Source organism: Cupressus sempervirens, chromosome 8 (assembly GCF_028749045.1).
Source record: "Cupressus sempervirens isolate cs-2001-9-10 chromosome 8, ASM2874904v1, whole genome shotgun sequence".
In the NCBI taxonomy this organism is placed as follows: Eukaryota; Viridiplantae; Streptophyta; class Pinopsida; order Cupressales; family Cupressaceae; genus Cupressus; species Cupressus sempervirens.
Window position 1 is genome coordinate 790,638,165 of NC_143125.1, and position 15,612 is coordinate 790,653,776.

Consider the following 15,612-nt stretch of genomic DNA (forward strand, 5'->3'; position numbering starts at 1 on the left):
ATTGTTGGTTCTTGATGGGACCTTATAGGTGCCATTATTGTGTTTGAAAACTCCAAAGGTTTTTTTCCCTTGTCTAAGTCCAAATTTATCATGGGTTGGATGTTTTGAATTGTTGTGTTGGTTTGATTTTTGGACCTAGGACCTTCCAAGTTTGGGTTAAATTTGACAATTTCTTGTGTTGCCAAACGTTTGAAGTTCTTGTGAAAACTTTTGTCTTGAAATGACCTAGCCATTTCTTCATCAGTGATGCCATAATCAATGTTAGATTCATCACTTAGGTGTATAGTACCTTGTTGTATGTTTGATGTGTTAGGTTGGTTGAATTCAAAGGAATGCGATTGTTCATCTTCAGGTGAGGTTGGTACACTTCCTCCTCCTAGTGGTATTGGCACGAATATAGGTTCAAAGTCCAGACTCCATTGAACCATCCCATGTGTGGGGGAAGTGTTTGGAGGAAATCTCATGGTAGGTGCATTGTTCAAGGTTTGTTGTTCCATAGCTTGATTATGAGGATCTTGTAGATACATGTTCAAAGAGTCTGCTAGTAATGGTTGTGATGCCTCGATTTGGTCTTCATCAAAGGTTTGTTGGATTTTCTTGCTCTTTCTTTGTCTTGGACAAGGTTTTGGTTGTGCTTGTGCTTCAGAAAACAAAGGTTGATAGAATTCCTCAGGTCTCTAAGCCGATTGTGTCCTAGTAAGTGTTGGTATGATACCTAAGAGTGCAAATGCAATAGAATTTTTGAGTGTTTTTGGGTGATTTAGAGTGGTGGTTATGCAAGATATGAGTGTTTTTGGAATTTTTAAGTGTTTAGGAATGTTATGGAATGTGAGGAAATGCTAGATGAATTATGGTTTTGATGTGCAAAGTGCAAATGTCCTAGGGATGTTATGCAAATGCAAATGCAAGGTGATGTTTTGAAGTTTGACTAGAGGGGATTAAAATGACTCTAAAGTATGCAAAATGACAATTAGGGTTATGTCTTGGACTTGGTAATGATACTAAAGGTAGGTATATGCAAGGTAGACTATGTAAAGGATGGTTTTCTAGGGTTCGTAAGGATGTTTGGGACATGCAAAATGAGGGTAAATTCTCAAGAAAGCAATTTGGTTGATGGACAACTTGATAGGGTTTGGTAGTGAAAATGATGCTAAGGATTTTGATCAATGCAATATGAAGGGGATATACCACTAGGGTAAGTCAAAATGATGTTTGGGGATGCTAGGGATATGATTATGCTATGACAAGGGTATATGGAAAGTTTTGAACTTAGGTAAAACCTTTTAGAAAGTATTTTGTCTAGGAGTTTAACCTTGTGATAAAGGACTTTGGATCTTGACCAAAAAACTAATAAAAGATGAAAAGATCAAATTGATAAAAGATGAAAAGGTCAAATTTATCAAGACATAGATAGATTTTGACCAAAGAAAATGATAAGAAAAGATAAAAAGACTAGTCAAGATCCATTATCCATCAACACTAGGAGATACTCTAAGACTCATACTTTGCTTAGATTTTTGACTAAATTCAAAGGTTTTGGGGGTTCAAAATGATGTTTAGATGACTCAAAATGGTGGTGATGCTGAGATGATATGTGATATGGACAATGCCTATTATGAAAAAGGGGATTTTGGGTGCAAGATACAGTTTTGGGTCAAGTGCAGAATGGGGAGGTCTAGAGGCTCCTAGATACAGTTTTGGGGTCCTAAAGTGCAGTTCGGAGGCCCAAAATGGTCATGCAGGTACCAAAGTGTGCCCTAACAGTTCCAAGTGCACCCTAATAGAACCAACTACATCATTGATGCACTTGGAGCTAGTTTGGGCACAGTTGGTAGTTTCTAGGCATAGTTGGTAAGCTAGGAAGAATGTTTGTTGATTCTGGAGAGTATGGTTACCAAACTGACAGTCCAGGAAGCCAAGATGCTAGGGTTGATTTTAGGATGGTTTAGGAGATGATAAATGAAGGTTATGACATATAGAATGATTTCCTAAGTGAAGGTACTAAAGACTAGGTGATGAAGAATTCAATGCTAGGCAATTTGGTGCAAGGGGAGCTAACGAGGTACGTAAGGACACTGTTGAAGCTCCAAAATGTTATCTGGAACCCAAAACTGGATCTTAGGACCACCAAGTGTGCCCAAACAGTGAAAACTACATCAATGATGTAGTTGGGGCCCAATTGGGTGCAATTGGTAGTTTCTGGGCGCAGTTGGTAAGCTGGGCTAAAACTGAGGCAATTTTGGAAGCTATGATTTCAGGATTGATGTCACAAAGAGGTAAATAGTAGAGGATAGTGTTAGGGCTAGTATGAATGCTCAAAATTATGGTTAGGACACTCAAAATTATGGATAAAGTGGTCAAGATGATGAATAGGTATGCAAAGATGCAAGGTAGTGAATGCAAAGTGCTGATTTTGAGATGAGAATGCAAAAACTAAGGAAAGTAAACTGAACCTAACTAGATGCAATATGAAAGGTAATAGATACTAAATGAGAACTAAAAGGTGCAATATGAAGTCTATGTGATGCATTAATGAGGCCTATACTAGGTTGAATGCAAGTGAAGTCTATGCAAGTGTGAGATCTACGTTTTGCCAAGCACATTTAAGAGCACAAGTTGCCATGTTTTCCCAAGTTTGAGTATGTTGAACCAATGTTTGAAAAGTTTGATAAAGGTTGAAATATTTTGGAAATATGTGGTGTTTTGAAAAGTTCAAATGATATCCAAGGTGTAAATTTAAAAGTTTGGATTTTATCTTGATTATGTTTTACACACACGCAAGACACATTAAGACAAGAATAGCTGTTGTAAAAAGTTAAGAAACACACCACAACCTAGGCTTTTAGGAATGTATCCACTAAATTCCTACTTGAACCAAAGTTTAGCCACACTTATCTAGAGTGGAAAACCTAGGATCTTGGCACCACAAGCTCCCCCTTATAGTGCACTCACTTCTCGGGGCTACCAAGATCCGCTTCCCAAGGGGTATGACTTCCCAAGGGACTGTTGCCTCTACTAAGGACCACAAAATGTAGGATTTCTTCATAGGCATGGGTGACCCCTTGAGCCAGTGGATAGAAAGGATTTTGGCCACTAAAACATAGTTTTTAGTAAGGGCATTTTGTTCAGCAAGTGAATGATAAACTTTTGCAGAAGGTCTCCCAACCATGAGAACCGAGGTTTGACGCACCACAAGGGTACTGGAGGAGAGCTATCACGCAGCAATATTGTCGACACAGCTTTCACCGTAATCAAATTTTATATAGTGACTGGAACATTGACCTAGCTTTGGCCCATTACCGCTCTGAGGTCGTCCCCTGGCATACCCAATATTGAGTATCTTGGTCCAAGGTAGGCCTCCTATAGAAGTTACACAGATTTCTCTTTCACCCAAGATCCACGAATCGTGAGGGGAGAGGATACGTCCAATGCAACTCCTAGGGATTTAACACTATAGACACGCCAGGCAGAAAAGAAAAAGGTTCTTTTTAAGCACCAAATGAAATGTTATCTAATCTAGGAAATCCACACACATGGTTTTGAAAGACACACAAAGTCTTCGACGTCCTGCAAAGAACACATTAGTAGTTTCTTATGATCACATCTTCATCCAACGATCACCACATGCTGCAAATAAACTATTAGTAACACAAAATCACCTAACCTATGTACTAGAGAGTGATAGGAACCTAAAATGCAGATTTTGATTGATGCATGTGCTTATTGTGAACCCAGGTCTGCTTTGACAGAGCAGATTGCACCCCAGAAGGCCAAAATGGCTCAAAACACTCCCAAGTGCACCCAGACAGTGCCAACTATGTCAATGATGTAGTTGGGGCCCAGTTGGGCATAGTTGGTAGTTTTAGGGTGCAGTTGGGAAGTCAGGTGTAGAGTGTGGGGAAATGGTGCCTAAACAAGACCCAAAAATTAAAAATTTTAAAACTACACTCCCAAGTGCGCCCAAACAGTGTAGACTGTGGGGCCCAATTGGGCACAGTTGGTAAATTAAAAAAAATAAAAAGAGGTTTTGGTGGTTTTTGGGCTCCTAAAATTGCTCCTAGGGGTCCCAAGTGCACCTTGATAGAGTAGAGTGCGCCCTAGGACACCAAGCTAACAGAATGCACGAAACAAGAGCATATAAGCATTTTACTAGACCCCCTAATTAATATAGGTGTGAAAAGGAAGAGCAGATAGTCATTATACCCTTCCAAGTGAGCTCCTTCCTTGCACCTACAAGCACAAAACAAGAAAAACCCAAGTTAGATATGCATGTTCACGTCGGGTTCACCAAATGTAGGACCAGAAAATGGGTTAAATGCATAACATACTATGAGAAAATCACAAAACTCAATCAACATACGTTAGCACCCACTAGTCTACCATGAAAGAAAAACTAATAAAAAGAAAGCAAACATAATTAAAAACTCCCTTTTCCATTTGTAGCTCCCATGTCCTTCTTTCTTCTCCAAATGATTGTAGCTCCAAAGTTGCCTATAGTGCACACAAAATTGAAGCAAAAGTCTATGATGTGGATAATGCCATGAGAATACTTGAAGTGTGATTTAAATTGAGAGCAAGAATGAAAAATGAAAATAAGCCAAGGACTTGAAAAATGCTCAAGAATTAGGACCAAGGACTCAAGATTTCAAGGATTCAAGGACCCAAAATGAGAGAAAGAGTGTACATTTTATAATTTTCATGGAGGGTGAGAGCATTGGATTTGTCACCCACAAATATGCAATGTGTCCAGAGATTCCTTTGAGAATCCATGATGAATATGACAAAATATGCCAATTGTAAGATTCTATGACACATGCAATTCAAACTTGGCTAAATGTGGAAGAGAATCTATGATGCATCATAAGACACCTCAACCCACCTAAAGCCAAGAATCTATGACAAAGAAGCCAAATAGAGACATTCATAAGAGAATAAGAATATTTGATTATGACAAGTCTCAGCCAAGTGTCAAAGGAGAATCCATGAGGTGTCATATCCAAGTGTCATGAGAATGCAATATTTTATGGAATATTTGAATTAAAAATCCTCTTATTCCATAAAATAAGAATTAGTTAAAAAAATGGAATTAATGATGGGAAATGGAACTTAGGAAATTAAAAATTTCCATGGTTTTGTAGATAATGAATCAATTAATTAATAAAATTAATTAATTGAGGATGATAATTAGAAAGAAAAATAGAATTAAATTATGGGTTATTTAATCCTATAGAGAGAATTAGTAAATGATTGGCCAAATTGATTAAATGAATGTAACAGTATCCTTTGATGAAAATGTGACAATGATAGATATGGAATAAGATGATGAAAAGTAGACCAAATCCATGGTCAAATTGATTGATAGATTGAAATTAATAACATGCCAAGGACACATGACATGAATTGGTTGATATGTAACATTTAACCGACATCATAAATGCTACAGAATTGAAATCGATTGATAAGGTTTGATCATAATAACATCGACGAACATTGTCAATGTTATTAAAATGGTCGATGATGCCATGATCTGACATTGAAAGCCTCAAAAAGTCAAAGATTGAATGATATGAATGATAGTTTGACCTAGCACTGAGAGCCATGACAGTACTAAGGTCAAATTGATAAGATTGATAAGATTGATAGGTTTCCAAGGCACTAAAAGAAACAAAAATTTCTAGGAGCAGATAAATGATGATTGATTTGAGATGTTTGATATGTTTCAGGTTGATTAGGACTGATTTTGAGTGATTTTGAGTTGATTTGGGGTGATTCCGAGTTGATTTGATATGGTTTTGAGTTGATTTGATATGATTTTGAGTTGATATGAAATTGATGTGAAAGCGGATACAAATGATGAAATATGGTCAATCTAGCCAAAAGATCAAAGTTAGTAGAATGAAAAAATGGGATAGATTAGTACGAAGAAGTGATGAAACCGTAGATGTGAACCATTTTTGAGAATCTATAGAACTACATATTGTGACTTTCCAATCATTGATCTATATAAGGTATGATCCACCTCTTTCAATTCATCATCCTTGGTAAGCTTTAGTCTAGTACACATGGGAGTCACAACTGGTTTACAATCTTCCATACCAAACTTTTTGAGTATCTCTTTGATGTATTTAGACTGAGTGATGTAGATGCCATTCTTGCTCTACTGAATTTGAAGACCAACAAAGAATTTAATCTCACCAAACATTGACATCTCAAATTCCTTGTTCATTTTTTTGAAAATTCTTTGCATAGATCATCATTTCCTATAAACAAGGTATCATCCATAAATATTTCTAGCAAAACAATCTTGTTATCTGGTCCTTCCTTGATATACAAGCTACTATTATCATTAGTTCTCTGAAAACTAATCTAAATAAGATAGTTATGCAATCTTTCATACCATGCTCTAGGGGCTTGTTTCAGACCATATAATGCTTTGTGTAATTTTCAAACCATGTCCTTCTTGTCTGGATCAATAAAACCTTCAGGTTTCTCAATGTAGACTTCTTCATCCAAAATACCATTGAGAAATGTTGAATTGACATCCATCTGATATAACTTAAATCCTTTGTATGCAGCATATGCAAGTAATGTCCTAACACCTTCCAGTCTTGCAACAGGAGCAAAAGTATCTCCATAGTCTATTCCTTCTTCTTGAGAGTAGCCTTTACATACCAGTCTAGCTTTATTTTTTGATACCTTACCATTTTCATTCAACTTATTTATGAATACCCACTTAGTTCCAATCACATTTTTATCCTTAGGCCTAGGTAAAAGAGTCCATGTTTTGTTCTTCTCTATTTTCTCTACTTCTTCATTCATAGCCTCAATTCAACTTTCATTTTCCAATGCATCTTTGACATTTCTAGGTTCAAAATCAACAAGAAAACAAGTACCTTTTAGCTTACTTTTTGTCATAGTACCTTCATAATTGTCTCGAATAATTTGATCTATTGCATGATGTCTTTTGACATACTTGGCCAATATAGGTTCCTTGCCTTTTGACTGAGTTCTACTATCTTCATTTTAAGTTACAACTTTTGGCTCTGGTTGATCTAACTATTTCTCAAGTCCTTCAGACTTGGTAGGCATTGGCTCAGTAGCATCTGAATGTGACTTAGGTTCCTACAAATTAGTTTGAATTTCTTGCAACTCAGTGACTAAAGACTTGGGAGTAGAAGTTTCCTGATTGATAGATGTATCTGGCACTATATCAAGTTCAATGAAAATAAATTTCCTATAATCTTCTAGTTCCTTTTTGTTTTCTTCTTTAGTCCTTTTTGCAAACTCATAAACTTTCACATGTGCAATTTTTATGACTTTGTGAGTAGATAAATTCAAATATCTATATGTCTTACTCTTGCAAGAATATCCCAAAAATATGCCTTCATCACCCTTCACATCAAATTTTCCTTTTCTAGATTCTTTCAAAACATAAAATTTGCTTCCAAATACTTTTAGGTAACTTACATTAGGTTTATAGCCATACCATAACTCATATGAGGTTTTGACTGATTCCTTCTTCAACTGTACTTGGCTCAAGGTATGAACTGCAATGTTGATAGCTTCCTTCCAGTATTCAATAGCAATGTTCTTTTCAATCATTAGAGTTCTTACACAATCCATGATATATATGTTCCTCCTTTCAGCTATTCCATTCTACTCAGGAGTTCCAAGAGCTAATACCTATCTTTTGATTTCTCTTTCAATGCAAAAGTTATTGAATTCATGGGAGATGAATTTACCACCTTTGTCTGATCTTAAACATTTCAGTCTTTTTCCTTTTTTCTTTTCTACTCTAGCCAAATACCATTTGAACTTCTCAAATGCTTCTGATTTCTCTCTTGGATACATGACAATCATCATTCTAGAGTAATCATCAACAAAAAGAATGAAGAACTTTTATCTAGTATAGCTCTCAATTCCAATAAGTCCACACAAATCAATATGCACAATTTCAAAACTTCTTCAGACTGATAGTTTTTACTTTTAAAGCTAGTCTTTCCCATCTTATGAATCTAACAATTCTTTCATAAACCAACATCAGGTTTTTTTATACTAGGAATGCCTCTTGCTTTCCTGAATTTGCTTATTTTTACCAAGCTATTAAAATTTACATGACATAACCTTCTGTGACATAACCAACTTTCTTCAACTTGAGCAATAAAACATGAACATTCACCAATTTCAAGACAGAACAAGTTACCTTTTGTCTATATGCCTAATCCAATCAGCTTTCCTTTGTCATCCAACAATCTTGCTTTTCCATGCATGAATTCTACTTTGAATCCAATATTGATTAGCTATGCCACACTCAACAGATTGTGTTTTACTCCTTCAACCCAATAGGCATTATCACATACAAGCTCTTTGATTAGTGAGATTCTTCCTCTTCCTTTTATGCAACAAGGTTTGTTATTACCAAACCTCACACTACCGCCATCATAGTCTTCAAAATGTTCAAACTTTGTTTTGTCACCAGTCATATAATGTGAACAACCACTGTCTATGATCCATGTATCATTTTTTCTCATATGAGAGATAAGTGCCATCTTAGCTTCCTCATCATTATCAGATTCATCTTTCACAACAATATAAAAAATTTCATCTTCACTATTTTCAAAATCCTTAGAATCCTTAGCAATGAAACATGTTTTCTTACCCTTTTCCTTGAATGATTTGAAGTCTTTCTTGCCATTTCACTTGTGACCTTTCTTCTCATGCTTGTTTTTCTTGTTTAGGCACCTAGCAGCAATGTGACCAATTTCCTCACATGAAAAATAGATTAAAGGAACTTTACCTTTATATTCCCCTTTGCCTCTAAAATATTTTCTTACAAGTAGAGCTTTAACCACCTCAAGATCACTGTTAGAACTCTGTTTTGATTCTTCTTCACTTTTTGACTAAGAATCTTTTATCTTTTTTCCCTTTTCTTTGAGTAAAAGCTTGGCTTCAAATGCTAATTCAATGTTCTTGGAAGCCAAAACATGTTAGGATAAACCACTGACAGAAATAAAAACTACATGCAAATATAAAAAATAACAGAAAAATAATAGAACACACAGAAATGAACACAAGGCACCAAGATTTAATGTGGTTCACCCAATCCCTAGGCTACATCCACCAAATAGCAAGTACAATCTTATTACAATCCAGTGATTACAACCTGATTACAATCCGTAATCCCTTACAGCTCAATATCGTCGCAAGAACCAATTTCGTATCACAAAATTATAAAAAATACCCAACCCTAAGCCCTTTTATACAAGTATTAAACCGCTTTAGGGTTATAACTATTTATGAAGTATGTACAGTACTTTCCTGATCAGTCACCACAATCTAACAATCTCCCACTTGGGGACTGATCAGGCTCCACACTAAACAACAATCTCCCACTTGGAGATTGATCCTGTAGCAATACCACTACCACATGAGGCTCCCACTAGATCAAACCATCCTGGACTCTACTATTCTTTTATTCATGTTCATTCTAAAAGACCAACCGAAGCTGAAGAGGAGTTCAGCTTCTCCCTTGTTACAACCTTTGTCAACATATCTGCTAGATTGGTATGTATCTTCTCCAGCTTTAACTGTCCATCCTCCAAAACTGACCGAATGAAATGGTACCACAACTATATGTGTTTGGTCTTAGAATGTAGAGCTGAATTCTTAGCAAGATTAATGGCACTCTGACTATCTGTGAACAAATAATTATCCTTCTGAGGATGTACCAATTCTTCCAAGAAGAACTGAAGCCATATCATCTCCTTGTTTGCCTCTGTAGTAGCAACATACTCTGCCTCTATAGTGGAGAGAGCATTAATCTTCTGTAACCTAGAAACCCAGCTCACGGTTGCGTTACCAACAGTAAAGACATAACCTGTAGTACTCCACCTGGTATCAATATCCCCAGCCAAATCTGAGTCAACATAGCCCTGTAAATTAGTAGTAGAGCCCCCAAAGTGTAAACACTTATTGGATGTTCCTCTCAAATATCTAAGAATCCACTTGACAACATTCCAATGCTCAAATCCTGGATGACTCATATACCTGCTAATGACTCCCACTACATGTGCAATATCTGGCCTAGTGCATACCATAGCATACATCAAGATTCCTACAGCTGAAGCATAGGGTACCTTGGACATCTTATCCTCCTCTTCTTGTGTCTTGGGACACATTTTCTTAGTCAATTTCAAATGATTGGGTAAAGGTGTGCTGACAGCTTTAGCATTCTCCATAGAGAAACGTTGCAACACCTTCTCAATATAATCAGCTTGAGATAGCGTCAATGTTCTGTTCTTCCTATCTCTGCAAATCTTCATACCAAGATTTTTTTTGCTACCCCCAAATCCTTCATAGCAAATGCATGTGCTAATTGGTGATTCAGCCCCTTAATATGATCCATGTTAGACCCAGCTACAAGCATATCATCAACATATAAACATAAAATAATGTAGCTATCATCATCCAACCTCTTAAAATAAACACAGTAATCTGAATGACACCTATTATATCCATGCTCATGTATAAAACTGTCAAATTTTAGATACCATTGCCGAAGTGCTTGCTTCAAGCCATATAAACTTTTTTTCAATTTGCACACTAAGTTCTCCTTACCTTTGACCTCAAAACCCTGTGGCTGAGCCATATATATTTCTTCATCCAAATCACCATGAAGAAAGGCTGTTTTAACATCCATCTGCTCTAAATGAAAATCTTTAGTAGCCACAAGACTTAAAACAGTACGAATAGAAGTCATTTTAACAATAGGAGAAAATATCTCATCAAAATCAATTCCCTTTTTCTGTGCAAATCCTTTTACAACTAACCTGGCCTTAAATCTTTTCTTACCTCCTTCCTCTTCTTTCAACCTGTAAACCCATTTATTCTGTAAAGCCTTTTTACCTGTAGGCAACTTGCACAAATTCCATGTCTTATTTTTCAGCAAAGAGTCCATTTCATTTTTCATTGCAGACTCCCACTGCATCTTAGTATCCACTTGCATAGCTTCATCATAACTTTTAGGTTCACCGGCATCAGTAAGTAAAATAGAATACAAAGAGGGAGAAAACCTTTGTGGAGGTCTAATTTGCCGTGTTGACCATCTAACATTCACTGGTGTGTGTGGTATTTGTTGTTGCAGTTGTTGCACATCATGAGGAATGGCTGGAACATCAGCTTTTGGAGTATCATCCAGCACTACATAATCATCTTCTTTCTTCTCATGTTGCTACAACAGATCTTTGTACAACACTTTCTCATTGAATATGACATCCCGACTTCTAATAATTTTAAGATTTTCAAAATCCCAAAGCCTATAACCAAATTCATTAATGGCATATCCAACAAAGACACATTTCTTTGATTTAGCTTCTAGCTTGGTTCTATTTTCAGAGTCTATATGAGCAAAAGCTTCACAACCGAAGGTCTTGAGAAAAGAATAACTCACCTTCTTACCAGTCCATGATTCCTCTAGAATACCATAGCCCAAAGGAGTAGAGGGACCTCTATTAATCAAATATACTATAGTATTGACAGCCTCCACCCACATGTGTAAGGGCAACCCAACATGCAACCTCATGCTCCTTGTGCGCTCCATTATAGTCATGTTCATGCGTTCAGCCACTCCATTTTCCTGTGGAGTCCTTGGAAAAAATTTTTGTCTATGAATACCATTAGTGGAGCAATAATCTTCAAATTCATGACTGCAATACTCAACACCATTATCAGATCTAAGACATTTTAATTTCTTACCAGTCTCATTTTCAACCAAGCATTTCCATTTCTTAAAAGTTTGAAATACATCAGATTTCTGTCTAAGGAAATAAACCCATACTTTTCTAGTTGCATCATCAATAAATATAACATAATAATGAGAGCCACCAAGGGAAGATACCTGAGCCGGTCCCCATACATCTGTATGCACAAGCTCTAATTTCTCCTTTTTGTTTTCCTTCCCTGTCTTTACAAAACTCACTCTCTTTTGTTTTCCATACACACAACTTTCACAAAAATCCATATTCACACATTTTAGACCTAGTAAAACTTTCCTTGAATGAATTACTTTCATACCTTTCTCACTCATGTGCCCAAGTCTATTGTGCCATAGCGCTATATCAGAATCTACAACAGCTATTTGTTCTCCCTGCTCAACTGCAGTAATTGTTCCTAAATATTCATTTTTCTCTGAAACAATCAAAGTAGAAGGAACAATATGACCTGTACAAAGATATAAGGTGCCTACTTTCACACCTTTTGCTACTACAAGGGAACCTTTTGAAACCTTCCAATTTTTATCATTAAAAGTAACTACACAACTCTCATCACCGAGTTGCCCTGCTAAAATTAAATTTCTACTTAGTTTTGGAACATGTCTTAGCTCATGTAGTAGCCAATGATTCCCATTTTGCAACTTAATCTTAATTTTTCCCTTTCCAACAATCTGACAGGGTTCATTATCCCCCAAATAAACAAGCCCAAAATCCCCTTGGACATAATCAATGAAATAACCTCTATGAGGTGTAGCATGAAATGAAGCACCAGAATCTAAAACCCATGAATCATCAACACTCTCTAAAGACAGAAGCAAAGCATCCTCTTCGAATTTGTTACTTACCATATTTGCCTCCTTGTCTCCATCTAATTTATCTCCTTCATTTTTCTTTCGATTCCAGCAATCTTTCTTTTTGTGCCCTAGTTTCCCACAGTACCAGCAATCATTTGGTCCTCTCGATTGAGACCTCCTCCCCTTTGACTTTCCTCTTCATTTCCCATGATTTCCAGAGTTACTTCCTCTTTCAGTCGTTCTGCCCCTGCTTTGTGCATTTAAAGCACTTCCTGATGTAGATCCACCTGAGGATTTTCTACGAGTTTCTTCACTTAAAATAACACTGATCACATCATCATATTTTAGGGTACTAGATCCAGGAACAAAATTACTCACTGCCATTACCAACCCATTCCAGCTTTCAGGCAAAGAACACAAAATCAAGAGAGCCCTAATTTCTTCATCAAAATTGATACCCACAGAAGATAATTGACTATTAATAGTATTAAACTCATTTAAATGATCTGCAACAAATCCACCTTCTGCCATTTTCATATTAAATAAATGCTTCATGAGAAATACCTTATTTGAAGCGGAGAGCTTTTCATACAATGTCACTAGGGTTTTCATCAAATCTTCTGTCGTCTTTTCTTTTGTAATATTAAATGCCACCGATGGTGCCAAGCATAACCGAATGCTTTCGAGTGCCTTTCTATCCAAAAGATCCCATTCAGCCTCTGACATAGTTCCCTGATTCTTGGCTTTTCCTTCCAACAGCTTCCATAAATCCTTCTGATATAAATAGTCTTCCATTTGCATCTTCCATAACTGGAAGTTCTGCCCATTAAACTTGTCAACCCTCAACTTACCATCATCTACCATCGCTCCCACTCAACTATGAGACTCCCACTTAACTGTGAGACTTTCCTGCAGAGGATAACTAAAAGACAACCTTGCTCTGATACCACTTGTTAGGATAAACCACAGACAGAAATAAAAACTACATGCAAATATAAAAAATAACAGAAAAATAATAGAACACACAAAAATGAACACAAGGCACCAAGATTTAACGTGGTTCACCCAATCCCTGGGCTACGTCCACCAAACAGCAAGTCCAATTTTATTACAATCTAGTGATTACAACCTAATTACAATCTGTAATCCCTTACAGCTCAATACCGCTGCAAGAACCAATTTCGTATCACAACATTATAAAAAATACCCAACCCTAAGCCCTTTTATACAAGTATTAAACCGCTTTAGGGTTATAACTATTTATGAAGTATGTATAGTACTTTCTTGATCAGTCACCACAATCTAACAAAACATAGTTGTCATAGTTATCTAGCTCAAATGTAGTCAATCTTCCTACTATGGCCTCTAAATTTATCTTATGATTTGCTTCACATCTTCTTTCTTAAATTTCAAAAACTCTAATTGCATAAATGTGAAGCAATTTTCTAAGAACTTTACTTACAACTATTTCCTCCTTGATATCTTCTCCAGAAGCTTTGATTGCACTAATGCTTGCTTTGACTCTATCGATATATTTAGCAATGTTCTCATCCTCTCTCATCCTCATCTAATCAAATTATCCCCTTAGAATTTTTACTTTGGCTCTTCTCACATTGTCATCTCCTCCATAGATATCTTTTAGTTTGTTCCACATAGAAAAGGTAGTTTTGCAATCTTTGATATCATCAAATTCTTCATAGTTTAGGGCAGATGCAATGTCTATCATCATGGTGTTATGAGTCTTTTTCTCAACAATGTCATTGACAGATAGTGTACCAGCAAGAGTTACATATTCTTCATCAAGATATTTCAATCCTATATCTCTAGAAGCCAGATGGAGTCTCATGAGACCTTGCCATCCTAAAAATTTATCCCTATTAAGCCTTGGAATTTCCCTCCTATAAGACATCCTAATCTTTAGCTTAGATTCTTGAAATCTTTCTTGCAAGCACCAAAATCTTTGATACCAATTGTTAGAAATATAGATGGAGTAACTGAGAATGGGGGGTGAATCAATTACCACAAAAACAAATCCATAGATCCCTAAGATGTCTTATAAACTAGTTGTTGTTGTCACTCAGTAGCCACACAGAAAAATGTTGTAACTTCATAGATGTAGCATTTGTTAACTTTAACAGAACTTTAACATTCATAGTTAGTAACATACATGCATAAAGAAATAACATGAACACATAAGACACTAGATCTAACGTGGAAACCCAATATGGGAAAAACCACCAAGTAACTAGCTACTAATTTTCACTCTGTTGAAGTGATCCTTGTTAGGAGCCAACCCTGTTAAAGGTTACAAAACACACTATCAGGTGTGAGCTTGTTAGAGGATTTGATCACCCTGCTAGGAGTGGCCTTGCTAGAGGACTTTAGAAAAATTCAATAGAACTGTCACCTTGTTAGAGGATTTACAAAATGGTTGTTACACCAACTCTATTAAGAGATTTGGGAATCACTACTACAATGGTGAGAAACTAATAATGAGTTGACCTAAATGAGATGCAACTGAATTGTTGATACAGATATTTGTTCTACTTCACTAGATCCTCTTTGATCGAATACAACTTTTTTGCTCCTCAAGGATATCTAATCCTTCTCCAAAAAAATTTCACACTTTCCTCTTCACACAATCAACACACTTGCATGCTCACTCATTACACTTTAGAATTCACAACTTGACCTTTATTTATACCTTAAAAATTGTCATGTCAGCTCATTAACAAGTTACAATTATCAATAATAATTACATCAATCAGCTACAAATATTACATGAAAAAAAAAAAAATTTATTTCCCAAAATAATAAAATCCTTTATTGGCCAACCCTGCTCGATAGACACTACTCCAAAAATGATTTCCAATGTTAACCAACTGAAGCTCAATGAACATTGCAAACTTAGCAAAATCTTTTGGAGACTGAGTGAACTCGGTAAACACTGACTTTCCTTCACTGACCTTGTGAATTCGGTAGAAATTAACTTCTGCCACAAAAACCTTTGATGCTTGAGTGAGCTTGGTAGAAACTGTTTCCATAGA